Consider the following 15,729-nt stretch of genomic DNA (forward strand, 5'->3'; position numbering starts at 1 on the left):
CAAAGATAATTTACATCAGTCTATATATGGTTTCCTAAGTCTTTCATCCAAACAAATATTCCTACATAATTACAAACCTATGCCCTTTTTGTATATATTAATGACATGTCAGTTATAAGCTATAGTGAAATTAAATGGATTTAGTTTTTAAAGTTACTGGGGAAACATATATGAAACAATAAATAATTATTCTATGGAAAATTAAGTAACATAATACAGCATACCATTAACATATATTAAACAATAAATAATTATTCTATGGAAAATTAAGTAACATAATACAGCATACCATTAACACAAGATTATTTTTGTTTTCTGGTTTTATCTTTTATTTTGTCAATATAAGGCTTAATAATTTATATTTGTCAGTAATATTGAATTAATAAACTATCGCCTTTCTTGCTTAAATTTTGATATTTAAATAGTAAGGAAATATTTTTATTTATTTATAGGAAAGTATATTGATAATTATCCATATGAAGCTGTTAAAAAATTTGATTGCAATTGCTAGCCATTACCAAAGGAAAGTATCCTTCAACTAGTTATAATTGCTTTATAATAACATAGATCCTAGATCACGATTGCAATTAATTTTAAACTTAACGTCAAAGTTTTAAATTACCAACTTTATATATGGAATGCATATATTTTCTTAACATTTTGTTGGGGAAGCATGTTCTCTGTCTGGTGGATATGTACAGGAGTATGCAGGTGTATGTGTATGTAAGTGTAGAATCCATTGAAGGCCATCTGGTGTCTTTCTATATTGTCTTATTTCTCTGGAACAGAATTTGTCACTAACTTAGATCTGTGACAGTGCTCGGCAAACCCCATTGCTGCTCCTTATAGACACAATGCATGTGCATATCAATAGCCCACATTTCACACGGGGGCTGGTAACTCAAAAAACTGATCCTCATGACCGTACATGTGTTCTTACCTTGTAAGAAATCTCTCAAACCCCATAGTTGCTTTAATTTAAATACAAGACATAGTTTTTAATATATCAATTTTATTCAATGTAGCATGAAAAAGGATTACTCTATTTTTAATCTTCATACAGTATCTGTATTGTCAACTCTAGACCTTGGAAGTATAAGGATTCTGACATTATGTGCATTATAGATACTCAAGTAATAATGGCATAAATCCTTATAAATGTTAGTAACTATTGTCTTAAAATCATGGTATATAAACTTTTGAAATGGATAAATTTAGTATGGGTATTGTTTCAGTGAAAAAAAAAGTGCTTCCTATGTAAGCAGAACCTCATGGAATCCATTTAAAAGACAGTAAAGTGTAGTACATACCTCTAAACTTAACAGCACTGTTGATGTTATTGGAACCAGTGGCAGTAGGATCACCCACAAGTATGTGGGACAGCTAACCTGGTAGGAACAAGAAAAACCTTGCCTCAAAACCAGGAAAGAGGGAGAACTAACCCCTGAAAATTTCCCTGTGACCTCCCTATGGATGGTGTGGACTATATGCACATCCATGTACCCCGTGCACATACACAAAGTTCTTAGTCGGTACATCAAAATGAATAAATCAAGATTCATCACTACTAAAAATGTCTTCTCTTAAAATGATGTTGTCAAGTTCAGTTCTCAGACTGTGAGAAAATATTTCCAAATATACTGCCTACAAACAGTTTCAGCTGGGCTATATAAAGAACTATGATAAATACAAACAGGAAAAATACAGTAAAAATGTGGGACAAAGTATGAGCAGTCGCTCTGTAAAGAGACCTTGGTGGAGGTACATTAGTGATGACCTGGTGAGGAGCTGGCTGGGAAAAGAGCTGAGGACACCTTGTCATATGTGGAGCACAGCGTCTCCTAAACTGCACAGAATTAGTCTCCGTGTGGCTGAAATGGACAGCCACTTCAGACTCTCACTTAACTGCTGTGCAAGTGTTATATTGTCCGTAGTCTCTTCTAAGGGACCTTGGATGACAAGAACAAAGTCAATTCTGCACTTACTTGATGAGTCAGATAACTCAGACCCAGTTCCTTAGCCTACTGCTGCTTTTGGAGCAAAGATGATTCCAGGTTTTTGGTTTTTTTTTTTTTTTGTTTTTTTTTTTTTGTTGTTGTTGTTTTTTGTCACATGAGAAGTAAATTTAAGTCTTGCCGGTACTTAAAAAGAGAGAATTCAGCAAGAATATGGCTTTAGAGTATAGATACTTTAAGGCTATTTTACAGTCTGTCTATTACTCACAGAATGATGGACAGAGAACAATGTACACATTTTCAATGATCTTTGGGGGCTTATGTGCTCGAAACCTTGATAGACTATACCATTCCTGTATAAGAGTTGGCGAAAGAACACTTACAATACAGGTAATGAATATTTAACCCACTCAAGATCATAACCTTTAATAAAATTTCCTCATTACCAATTGATTTATTAAGGTCTTTCTTATAGCAACTGAAATCATATATATTTTGTTCAATTTATTCCTTCTGTTTTTTAAATATATGAGAATGCTTTTAGGTTAAAACTATTAACAGATTTGTGGTTCAATATTTTAATATATTTATATAATATATTTACATAATATATTTATATTTAACATATTCAATATCATTTATGCATTTTGACTATATAGGCTAATGTTTTACATACATATATGTATATGTGTGTATATAGATCTTTATTACAGGCCTGTTTTACATTACACTCTGTAGCTACTTTTAGTAATCATTTTTAAAGACGGTTCATTTATTTATATGAGTCCACTGTAGCTGTCATCAGACACACAAGAAGAGTACATCAGATACCATTACAGATGTTTGTAAGCCACCATGTGGTTGCTGGGAACTGAACTCAGGACCTCTGAAAGAGCAGTGAGTGCTCTTAACCACTGAGCCACCTCCCCAGACCCTATAGTAATAATTTTTAAATGATACTTTAGTCATTCTATCTGCTTTAACTTCTCACTGCTAACCTCAATATTATTCTCAAATGGTTGAGAGAGAAAACTATTTACCTGAAATCACTGAGATACTGTTATATAAAGAAAGAACATTTTCAGAGAAAGAAGAAACAAGGCAACATGATGAGTCCTCTGTATCATGTAAAATAGGCAGCCCAAGAATCCACCTGAATATCTTTCTCACCTGCTCTCTGGACCAGAGACTTAAAAATACCTCTCACATGTTCTATATACAGGAAGGTATATGGTGATGGATTATCCTGTGCCTCTCCTACTAACTATTGTATGTGAAATACCTGAAACCATTAAATAAGTCTCTAGGATCAAGAACCACAGCTTCAGAGGTATTAAACTTAAAGCTCTGTACTTCTTTAAGCCAGACACCTAAAGACTAATGAATTGACATCTGTGCATTTTGTCTCTCAAAATGAACCCTAGTTACATAATCCACTGAGAATTGGGGGAGATTTTAAACATTTGCTGAAAGTGTCTACACATTGTATGGAGATAAATCGATTTAAAATGTCACATAAGTATTTCATTTCTGTCAGGAGAATATGCTATGTGTTAAGTACGCAAGATATTAGAATTATCTGTTAAAATTAAGATTTACTTATTTGTTTAATATTTTAAATTATTAAATATCTGCTTATAAAGTATACTGACATTTTACAATTTAGCAATAATGCTTAAAATATGTTTTGTCACTGAGATGTGAAAATAATATACTTCATTCAGAAATGAGAATTTATTTTAAATCTTTCACATAATTTGAGCATAGGTTGATTGATAGTTAAAAGTAGTGAATTGCCTTGATCCTAGTTTCCTTATTTATAAACATAAAGTTTATTTCCATTACTAAAAACAAGTGAAAAATTATTCACTGCTATTATGTATATCCCTTTTATAGGGCCACATAATGGTTAATAATATATGTACTCAGTCTTATTAGAGCTTGCTTATGAAACTCTAACGTTCACATGGATATGCTATTCTGCTTTATAATGTTTTTTATTACAAAAGAAAGGAATGTTTAATTTTACATTCAATCTCTTAAAGGAGTGACACAATTAATGTTAACTGTGTTTATGTATTTCACTTACTTTTCCTTCTCTCAATTCTGAAATCACAAGAAAGAAAAAATATGTAAACACATTACTCTGAATAAAGTTGACTTTTGCCCTATGATTGATTTTATACATGTGCAAATTAAATGTAAGTTTTAACGTAAGTTTAAAGAATTAATTAAAAAGGTTAAATATTGCAAGTGATGTTTTACTTTAAGCTACATCTTTTTGCTCTTGTTAATGTTTTCATATCTGAAAATGTATAGCTAATTTTCATGAGTTATAACATTCTATATTACATACCCCACTTCCCCCTGACATGACATACCCCTGCTTTTAAAGCAGCTTAACAGTTTAGTAGAGCAATTTAACAAAAGTACTGCTGCTTACTGTTAGAATTTACTGGCCTCTCTGCTCATACACTGGATGTTAAATGACCCTTGTCGGTATCCTTGAAGTATGGCCTTAATGCCATGTGTGCTTCCTGCTGGCTCTATGGATATTTCTAATACATTTATATCTGGAGACCCTCAAAACCTCTTAAATAAAATTCTGTATTTGATGAAAATAAAAATTCCATTAGTAAAATAAATGAAAGAAAAATCCAAAAACATAATGAAGAAAATATATTTAACCAGACAAAAGGCAACAAATGCCCAGCTATTTAAGGACAGATGTGACATGAACATAATAACTTAATCATAACAGAACTATAAACCAGACATTATGAGTCAGCTTCCTCATACTGGCGTGTAAGCTATCATTCTCTAGTGTTCCTCATACATCTCTAACTAAACACTCATAGAATAATAACATGGCTTTCTCCTCACCTCCTTTCCTGTTTTATGAAACAGTAGGGGAAGCTATTACTACTATATAATGCATTACTGTTCTTATATTGAAGCTGTTTTCCAAGTGGGATTATCTCCTCTGTCTAATATCACTGCATAGTCATTTACATAGCCTTACCTGGAAAACTGATATAAATTAGATGCCTCACATGCAGTCTGTTGAAGTTTCTTCTCTGCTTACAAAGTTTATCAGAAAGTAATATCCATAGAATTGTTTCCACAGTAGCAACCCTCTGATCCTGAAACAACATTCTAAATTATAATGGTCACGATATAGTGGAAAGCAATTTTAAAATTAGGAAGATGTTGCCTTTGCATATTTTAAACAAACAGAAGCCATTTTCATGTTTGATTCAGTATCTTGATTGAAAATTTTTCATGTACTTTAATGTAATAAATTTTTAAACTTTTTAGTATTTAAAGTGTTCAGCGTGAATAGTCCTAAATAATATAAATAATATATAAACACGTATTATAAATATTACAAGATCATTACAGCATCTGAAGAAAGAATTTGTATACATATACAGAATTACAAACAAATATAGGCATGAGTATGTGTATACACACACATAAATGTAATTATAAATGAATATTTATCTATATATGTTTATGTTTGTATATACACATATGGAAAGTTGTTAAAATTCATTTTTATGAAACTCACTGAAAATATGCAATTCAGTTTTGTTTTAAGATAAGTAAATTTTAAAACTTAGAGAATAATGAAACCATCACATGTCATAATACTATATACTAAACCAAATGTTAAAGTAATTATTCCTTTTTCAATATATTAGCTATTTACTGAGACTTCAATTCTCCTTAACTTAGAATCACTCTGAAACTTGTAGCATCCTCTAATAAAATTTAACCAAATAGATATAATTAAGCCATGAAACTTTAAATAGAAAAATCTTATTAAAATATTAAATAATTCTTTTGTTGAAAATATTTACTAAGTACTCATGTAAAATGAAACCTAATATCTAGAAACAAGTTACTGGATAAAATCAGGAATGTTCTCTTTTCCCTTTAATTTAAATTACAGTGTTGGAAGAAAGAAATTATTTAGGGGGGGACTGTAAAGCAGGTGTGTCACGGTATTGCACACTGTTGCCTTTTTAGAGACTGGATTACACACGGGCAAGAATGGAAGCTTCAAACAGAATAGAATATAGAGAATGCAAAATTCTAAGAATCATGAAAGTAAAATATTGTATAATATGTATGGGGTCCCCAAAGAAATTTCTGTCACAGGGTTTTGGTATTCTGAGGCAATTATTGTAGGCACTATAGGGTGAAAGTTAAAAAATAAAACTGAATACACCACTTTGATGTATTGTTTTGGAGTAGTTATATTTCAAAATTAAAATAGGTGGAATGTCAAATGTCATTACATACATCATGTGGAAGTGTGTGTGTGTGCGTGTGTGTGTGCGTGTGTGTGTGTGATGTGGAAATATGTGTGTGTATTATGTGGAAGTGTGTGTGTGTGTGTGTGTGTGTGTGTGTGTGTGTGTGTGTGTGTTTGAAAGAGACAGAGAAACAGGAACAGAGATAGACACTAAACAATAAGCAGAGAGAGACAGAGGGAAGGAGCAAATGATAATTGCCAATTCTCTGCAGTAAAAAGCTGCAGGCCTAGTGAGCATCGGTAGTTCACAGTAGACATGTTAACTTTGGCATTCTTAGCTGTATGTAATTGGAACAATCTGCTGTGTTAGTTGCAATCCAGTGTTTACGAAATCCAGTACATCAGATAGATACAAAAGAAAAGAAGCTCAAGTCCTGAGGTTCTCTGACACTGAGCGAATAGTAAGCAGGGATGATAATTCAACTAGAAGCCCAAGGACCAGTCTGCTGAACAGAAGCAGATTAAGTGTTTTAGAATTGTGTCAAAGAAGTTCTGTTACCAATAGGGAAAAAATCAAAAAGGCCAATTGTTATAGAAGGTTAAATTCAGATGTGGTTAAGGGCTGACTGTCCCATTGTATTTTGATAGAGCAGTTTAATGGGAAAGAAGGCATTGGTGAAAATGCCAACTGAACTGTCTCATGAAATAAATTTATGCTGTCTGGATTTGAGGAAAGTGTTTTTAGACAACAATGGCATGGATTGAAAGGGGTATAGTTTCTGGACCAGAACAAACTCTAAGTGAATGCATGCATAGTCTGCTTTAATTCTACGAAGTACTTGCTATTTTTAAATAACCTAGTAATCAACACATGTGTGACTGACAGTCGCAGAGGTAAAATACGCTTATAGTTAGGAAGGCTGGTGCTTTCCGTATTTGCTACGATCCATTCTTGGGTAAGTGATGTGATGAGACCCACTTGGAAACTCACTAGAGATTCAACTTGCCTCTTATCTCCACTTTGCTAAAAAAAGAAGAAAACTACAGAGACATTTGAAATAAGAACTGAAATTTTATATATGAGGTTCTAACCTCCATGTAGGTGAGGACCTTATAGTCCAGACCCACAGTGACACACATACTCCAACAGGGCCAGACTCTCTAATAGTACCATTCCCTGGGTTGAGCATATACAAACTATCACAGGGACTGAGAAAAAGAGAGCAGCAATGTAAGGATAAGTGCAGGTCAGAGAGACAGCCAACTTGTAAGAACCAGGATAGAGCTGTTCAACCCACTCCAACCGCCCATCCAATCTTTAGTAATTATTCAGTAATGTTAGGGGGGGGAGAGTGTGTTAGACAAGTGGATATTTGGGAGTAACCAAGCTTATTAAGGCATATTAAATATGTCTTCTCTCTCTCTCTCTCTAGTCCTCCCCCCCCCCGTGTGTGTGTGTGTGTGTGTGTGTGTGTGTGTGTGTGTGTGTGTGTGTGTGTGTGTGTGTGTTTGTATGTTGGGACTGGATGCCAAGAACTCACACTGCTGATGCACAGTTGATTAGCATAGATCAATCACCTATAGCTACATCAATGACTTAAGATCAGACTATGGTTAGAGAAGCTCCAGAAACAATCACTGGACAGGTAAGTTTGGAAGGGAATGCAGAGAGAATTTTCAGTATCTAGTCTTCTTACCTATTAAGGTTACATATATAGCAAGCGTTGTATCCTTCACAATGAATGTGTTACAATGCTAACACTTGATATCATTGTCTTAATTGGGGACTGCAGGGTCTTTGGGAAATGAAGATGTAGAACTCTCAGGTCTGCCTGCACCATGCCAGCCTAGATGCAGCCGTGCTTCCACATTGATAATAATGGACTGTACCTCTGAACCTGTAAGCCAGCTCCAAATATATGTTTCTCTTTATAAGACTTGCCTTGGTCATGGTATCTATTCACAGCAGTAAAACCCTAACAAAGACAGAACTAGGTGCTTGGAATTGGGGTGTTGCTGTGACTAGGCCTGACTATGAATAATTTGAATTATTCAGATCTGGCCCAAGAGGTTTCAGTGGAAATTTTCAATACATGGTCTAAAACTGTTTTGTGGGATTTTGGTGAAGAATGTGGCTGCCTTTGCCCTTGTATATGAAGAGTCTAGCTGAGGCTAATGTAAAGAGATTAATTTCATTGGCAAAGGAATTCTCAAAAAAGTTCAGCAGAGACTTAATTCTCTAGTTATGAAGAGAGTTTTGAACAAACATAGCAAGCTTAGAAAGGAAAAACATAAAATATATGGTATTAAAGTGGCACCAGGAAGTGAAATGTATAGCTGAATCCCGTGTTCAAGAACATTTAATGGAATTAAGCCAGTAGTGACCTTGGGACAAGATCCCACCCAGCTAAGTTTAGGTTAAGGTATGGTAGTACAAGACTTTAATCCCAGGAGATAAAGCAAAACAGATCTCTGAGTTCAAGGCCAGTCTGGGAGAGTCAAGTTCTAGGTGAAGAAAAACTTAAATCTAGGGTTCATGGACCACACCTTTAATGCCAGTGTTTAGAACACAGGCATGAAGATTTCTGAGTTCAGAGTCAATCTATAGAGCAAGCTCCATGACAGACAAGCTTAGGTAGTGAAGGAGTTGTAAAATAGAAAGCTGGTGATAATGTAAAACCAAGGGGCCATGTTTCAGTCCCAGCAAGGAAAGGAAATATGCAGCTTTGGCCATGTGACTCTGCCATTAGAGTATAGAATAGAAGGGACTTATGGGACAATTGATGAAGATTAGCTGGAGCTAAGAAACTAGTGATGATTAACAGGAGATAAGCATCACTGAGGTGAAATCTTATGGAAAGTGTTTTCTGAAGCCATGTTCTAGAGATAGCCAATGTGGCAGCTGTACTTGGTAATGTGTAAGAGTCACCCAGGCAGTACTGGTTTTGAAGGCATGAAGAGCATCTGAGGCTTGGCACTGTGAGAAATCATGGAAGGCCATTGGTGAAGATGCAGACTCAGTTGCAGTTAATGACCCAGGACTGAAGGGATCATGTAAAGGATTTGAGGCCTGGCACCATGAAGAGAGCACATGAGAGGCTATTGGTGAAGCCTAGTTTCAGTGGAGGAACTCAGTGTATTAGAGATGCCAGTACCATGGAATTACCACCTAGAATAGCAGCAACAGTGGAGTGGCTCAACCTGAGCTTAGAGTGCTATAGAAGGCATAGCTGGAGAAGTGATGCCAGTAATTTGAAACAGTCCAGAAGATCTTGTGTGGATTCCAGACATTGAAACAAGAAGCTGTAACATTGAAGTTGTTTTGACATAAGACATGGAGATGCAGAATTTAAGTTTGTCCAGCTGGTTTCCTGTCTTGTTTGGGAATTAGAATTAAATGATTGGATGAATCTCAGACTTTTAACATTGATGAGACTGCTTTAGGCTATGGGAACTTTTGAAGTTGGACTTAATGTATTTTTGCATTATGCTATGTTTAGGTATGGCTCCGTGGACTTATGTGTTTGAACAAGCCTATGGGGGCCAGAGAGTAGAATGTGATCCCAGGGAGTAGCACTATTATAACGTGTAGTCCTGTTGGAATAGGTATGTCACTGATGGTGTGGGCTATAAGGCCTCAACCTAGCTGCCTGGAAGTCAGTCTTTCATTAGTAGCTTTCAGATAAAGATGCAGATATCTCAGGTTTGCCTGCACCGTGCCTGCTGGGATGCTGCCATGCTCCCACCTTGATGATAATGGGCTCAACCTCTGAACCTGTAAGTCAGCTCTAAATATGTGTTTTCCTTTATAAAACTTGTATTGGTCATGTTGTCTGTTCACAGCAGTAAAATTGTAAGACAGTTTGCTTCATCATGGATCTGAAATTACTGCCTCTGTCTCTCTGTCCAGTCATTAGCCTCTGGCAACTTTGTTTACCTATTGAAATCATCTGTGGGTGGGGATTCTTTGCCTGTTACATCTGGGATTCTCTTGTAATTATTTGGGAACTCAATTTACATGATAAAAGCATTAAATCAAAACTGATTGACATTTCCATTTCCATTGTTAATGACAATTCTCCCTCAAATACTATTGGCCCTTCCCACCACTTCCATTCTTATAAATGACATCTCAGAAAATACTTTTATACCTGTTTCCTATATAGTAATCCCACTGTATTTCTCAAATCTCTATCAGCAATCAGTCTTTTTTTTTCTCAGCAAAATGGATCTGCCTAATTCATTTTATTTTTGAATCTTTTTTTAAATTTCTTTCCACCTAAGAATGGAGGCTATATTTTGTAATTATTCTTCATCCAGTACTTGAAAAAAATATATTTTAAGGGTTACAAACACAGTTTACTAAAAAGTAATGAATAGTGTAAAACAATCTCCTAGTTGAATATACCACTATGCAGTGCATCACCAACATAGGCATTAATATTCCTCATGTAGATTTAGCCAGTCAGTTCAAATGAATTTTGCCCTAAATATGTGGTCATTTAAATGGACAGATAAACCATCATGCTACTATTTTAGAGACAGAGTTTTGAAGCTGATATGCCCTCTTTTCCAAATGTTTTGTGCTACTCCAGAAAAAAATTGAAACTGATATCTTAAGCCTCAGGTTTGATTATGTATTAACTGACTGTTTCGTTAATAAAATATATTAGTATAATTGAGATTAATATATAAATCAATAAATCAGAAAGAAAAAACAATTCACTGTATTATCATGCACCCATACCTCATTTAAATCTCTGTTTTGGTTTATTCAGTGACAAATGATTTCTCTTAGAGGAATCAGGAGAGGAAGTACTTAGATATGTACTATTTTCTACTTCTTGAAGAAAACTAGTGTAGATACAGAAAATGGAATAAAAATAAACCAACATTTGTATTCTGACCTTGCTTTGTGAAGAAACAACTGCACTGATTGTCAGGGTTATGACCACGACCACTATTAACAGCACTAGAAGCAAGCAAAGAAGGATTAATCAGGAGGATTAATCAGAAAATCAAGAAAGGACAAGGATAACAACCCTCAGCCCGTCAGCATGCCAAGCACACTAAGGACAGTCCAGCCTTCTTCACAGTGGCAGGATGGGAGAAGACAGTTACCTTAAAGCATATAGATGTAACAATTTGCATGAAAACTTAATTGTATTTTAATGTACGTAGGTGAAAATTTGAACTATTTTGAAACTTAATTGAAATTTGAATTGCAATATGAAGAGTACTTTCTTTTACTAAAGTAAAAAAAAAATCAAACCAATCTATAAAAAATTCTACCACTGTGGGAGAAGATAACGTTTACTCAAATATTTGAATAAAAACACAAAGTAAAACTCAATTCATTGTTGATATTACTGTCCTCAATTTGATATATGTATCAAAAATTGTTTTGATGAATTAATGATTTGAGTTCCATTAATAATACATTCTCCTTCTAGAAAACTCAGTACCAGACTCCTATTTGTAATAACTCAGTTCATATGATGGCATATATTCCCTATGATAAAATGTAAGTTTTCATAATAATAAATATAAGTTTTCATAATAAAACCATTAGGAAATACATTTAATATCTTTAAATCATTGGAATATTAAGGAGACATTTTATAAAGGACTTCTAAATATATTAACAAACTAAAATTGTAGGCTGGTGTTCAAGATGCATGCTTTGTTTATAACTTGCTCTTCAACATCTAAAGAAAATCTTGGGTCAATGAAAGCAAGGCAATATGTATATATTACACCTTACAAAACATTTATATCAAAGATCTGCTCTTTGTAATAAATTCAGAAAATATAGAAGACTATAACTGAATGAATTGCAGGTATTAACAAACACATGGTGCCTCTTTCCAATTGATACCTCCTGCTAATGTGTAAGGAAGAAAGTTTGAGTGGTCTTAACCCTAGATAAATCTTTGAATGCAAGTAGGGAATGCTGAGAGGAAGAAATTATGTCAAGGAAATCCCAACTGCCATTAGACAACCAACATCAAGTGGTTAGTCATGTAAATTCATGATCATGTAAATACAGGTAACATATTACAAAATGGCCAAATTGTATTTATTATATACACATAAGAATATATATTAAAACAATGAAAGAAGGAGAGGCCATGAATTTAAATAAGAGTTAGAGATGTACATGGAAGCAACTGGAGGAAAAAAGGGAAAGAAATAGTATTATTTTGGTGATTTGCATAGAAATGGGCTCCATAGTCTCATATATTTGAATGCTTGGTCACCAGAGAGTGCCATTAGTATGAGGTATGGCCTTGTTGGAGTACATGTGGCCTTGAAAGAAGTATATTACTGTGGGTAGATAAGGTTTGTGTTTGTCTGTGGTATGAATGTGTGAGACATTTAAAAAAGCTGGATGCCACATTAAGTCCTAAGTCAGAGAGACAATGAGGCTGCTGCTGGTCCTTGTTGGAAAAGTCAAGATAGAAATTGGTTGTTGAGTGTAAGAATGAAGGTGGCCACCAAATGTTTGTTTTTATCTTGTCTCCACTAGATGCATAATGTTCTGTCTTTTTAAATTATTATTTGGTGAACCTGTATTTTCTGGTTTGCCTATAAGTTTGTTGCAGATGTAGGAGGTAGGAAACAGAATGATCAGGTAAGGGAAAGAAGATATAGGCCATCTGCAGCCTGTAGATACCATTGCCACACACCTTGCTGGTAGGTAGGTTTCTTAGCTCCTTCCTGATGTACTGTTTGTCTATAGATAGGACTCAAAAACAATTTATTTTAATGAAAAAGATGAACAGGCTCTATTGTAGTAGAGAAGAAATTAATAATATTTTTCAAACACTAACCTCAAACATGAAGTATTTTTTTGAGGGTGCAGCAGAACTTGATGATGGTATTCAAGAGAGAAGGGAGGGCTCCCTAGGCCCCTCCTGTTATTATGGGGTCTGGGATGCAATTTTGAGGAAGATGCTCAGTGTTAGGGGCTGAGATGTGATGGGGAGTCCTCAGCAACTGAGGGCCTCTCTCTTGCTCTCAGTATCCTTGCTGGGCTGGGTGGTCCAGGGTTTCTTACTCCTTACTCCTTGGAGGCCATGTAGGCCATGAGGTCACCACTCTGTTGCTGTAGCCATATTCATTGTCATACCAGGAAATGAGCTTTTCAAAGTTGTCATTGAGAGCAATGCCAGCCCCAGCATCAAAGGTGAAGGAGTGGGAGTTGCTATTGAAGTCGCAGGAGACAACCTGGTCCTCAGTGTAGCCCAGGATGCCCTTTAGTGGACCCTTGGACGCCTGCTTCACCACCTTCTTGATGTCATCATACTTGGCAGGTTTCTCCAGGCAGCATGTCAGATCCACAACGGATACATTGGGGGTAGGAACATGGAAGGCCATGCCAGTGAGCTTCCCATTCAGCTCTGGGATGACCTTGCCCACAGCCTCCGCAGCACCAGTGGATGCAGGGATGATGTTCTGGGCTGCCCCTCGGCCATCACTCCACAGCTTTCCAGAGGGGCCATCCACAGTCTTCTGAGTGGCAGTGATGGCATGGACTGTGGTCATGAGCCCTTCCATGATGCCAAAGTTGTCATGGATAACCTTGCCAAGGGGGCCTAAGCAGTTGGTGGTGCAGGATGCATTGCTGACAATTTTGAGGGAGTTGTCATATTTCTCGTGGTTCACACCCATCACAAACGTGGTGGCATCAGCGGAAGGGGCGGAGATGATGACCCTTTTGGCCCCACCTTTCAGGTGAGCCCCAGCCTTCTCATGGTGGTGAAGACACCAATAGACTCCACGACATACTCAGCACCAGCGTCACCCCATTCGATGTTAGCGGGATCTCGCTCCTGGAAGATGGTGACGGGCTTCCGGTTGATGACAAGCTTCCCATTCTCAGCCTTGACTGTGCCGTTGAACTTGCCATGGGTAGAGTCATACTGGAACATGTAGACAATGTAGTTGAGGTCAATGAAGGGGTCGTTGATGGCAACAATCTGCACTTTGCTAGAAGAAGGCAGCCCTGGTAACCAGGCGCCCAATATGGCCAAATCCGTTCACACCGACCTTCACCATCTTGTCTATGAGAGGAGGCTGGCACTGCACAAGAAGATGCGGCTGTCTCTGGAACAGGGAGGAGCAGAGAGCCACATGAAGTATTCATTATTGTATTTATTTATATTCCAAATGCAGTCCCCCTTCCCCTCCTATAGTTCCTTATCCTATCTCCCCTTTCCTTCATCTATGATGCTCCCACCCCTGCTCTGAGTCATTAAATCACTATAGGATTAGGCTTCCACTGAGGTCAAACAAGGCAGTCCTCTGCTATATATTTACAGGGACCTCGAATCAGTCTTTGTGTGCTCTTTAAATGTTGCCTTTGTCTCTGGGAGCCCCCACTAGTCCAGCTTACTTGACACTGTTGGTCTTCCTATCTCATCAGCCCCTTAAATAGTTCCTCTAACTCTTCTATAGGGGTCCATGACCTCAGTCCAGTGGTTGACTGTATCTGCATCAGTCTCAGTCAGCTCCTGGCAGAGCCTCTCGGAGGACCTGCCTACAAGCACAACATGGCATCAGCAATAATGTTAAGGTTTTATGCCACCCATGGGATGGACCCCAAGTTGGGCCAGGCATTGGATGACCTTCCCTTCAGTCTCCACTCCAATTTTGAACTTGCATTTCTATTAGATAGGAACGATTCTGGGTCAATATTTTTGAAGGTGGGTTAGTGATTCCATGCACTGGAGGCACCGTCTACCAACTTGAAGTGGTCTCTTCAGGTTCTATCTCCCCACTGTTGGGTAATTAGTCTAAGTTCACCCCCATTGAGTCCTGGAAGTCTCTTATATCCCAGGTCTCTGCGACTTTCTAGAGGTTTCCCCTACCAGGACTCCCAGAAGCTGCATATTTTTATTCATTCTCCTGGGCCCCTAGGCTTCTCTCTTGTCTCCTCCTTTACCTGATTCTGCCCTCCTTCCCTCTACCCCTTGCTCTGCCACCCAGGTCCCTTGCTCCCTCTGCCTTCCTTGATTATTTTGTTCCTCCTTCTAAGTCTGATTAAAAAATCCTCACTTGAGCTTTGTTCTTGTTAAACTTCTTATGGTCTGTGGGTTGTATCATTTGTATGCTGCACCCTTTGGCTAATATTCACTTATCAGTGAGTGCAGACCATGCAGGTCTTTTTGGGTCTGTGTTACTTCACCCAGGATGATATATTCTAAAACTGTAGACACTTGATGCCCCAGGGTAGGGGAATACCTAGGAATGGGTGGGCAGGGAGCAAACTGTCAGAGGCAAAGAGGAGGGAGAATGTTCTGAAGAACTCTGGGAGGGGGGACTGTAATGGGGTATGAAATGATATACATATATGCATATATATATGCATATATACTAATGAAGATATTATATACACATATATGTCCTGTATAACCGCTGGAGACAGAGCCCACTTTGCCTCCAAAGATTACTAAAGAAGAAAATAAGGTAATCCATTTCCCAGGGAAATGATAACTCTCATTTTATTGA

General features: G+C 36.8%; 1 pseudogene; it reads right to left on the minus strand.

Moving 5' to 3' along the window:
- Positions 1–14,314, minus strand: part of Gapdh-ps17 (Glyceraldehyde-3-phosphate dehydrogenase, pseudogene 17) — a 31,779-nt pseudogene extending 17,465 nt beyond the window's left edge.
- Between the last annotated feature and the right edge of the window lie 1,415 nt (positions 14,315–15,729).

The sequence above is a fragment of the Rattus norvegicus genome, chromosome 13 (assembly GCF_036323735.1).
Source record: "Rattus norvegicus strain BN/NHsdMcwi chromosome 13, GRCr8, whole genome shotgun sequence".
In the NCBI taxonomy this organism is placed as follows: Eukaryota; Metazoa; Chordata; class Mammalia; order Rodentia; family Muridae; genus Rattus; species Rattus norvegicus.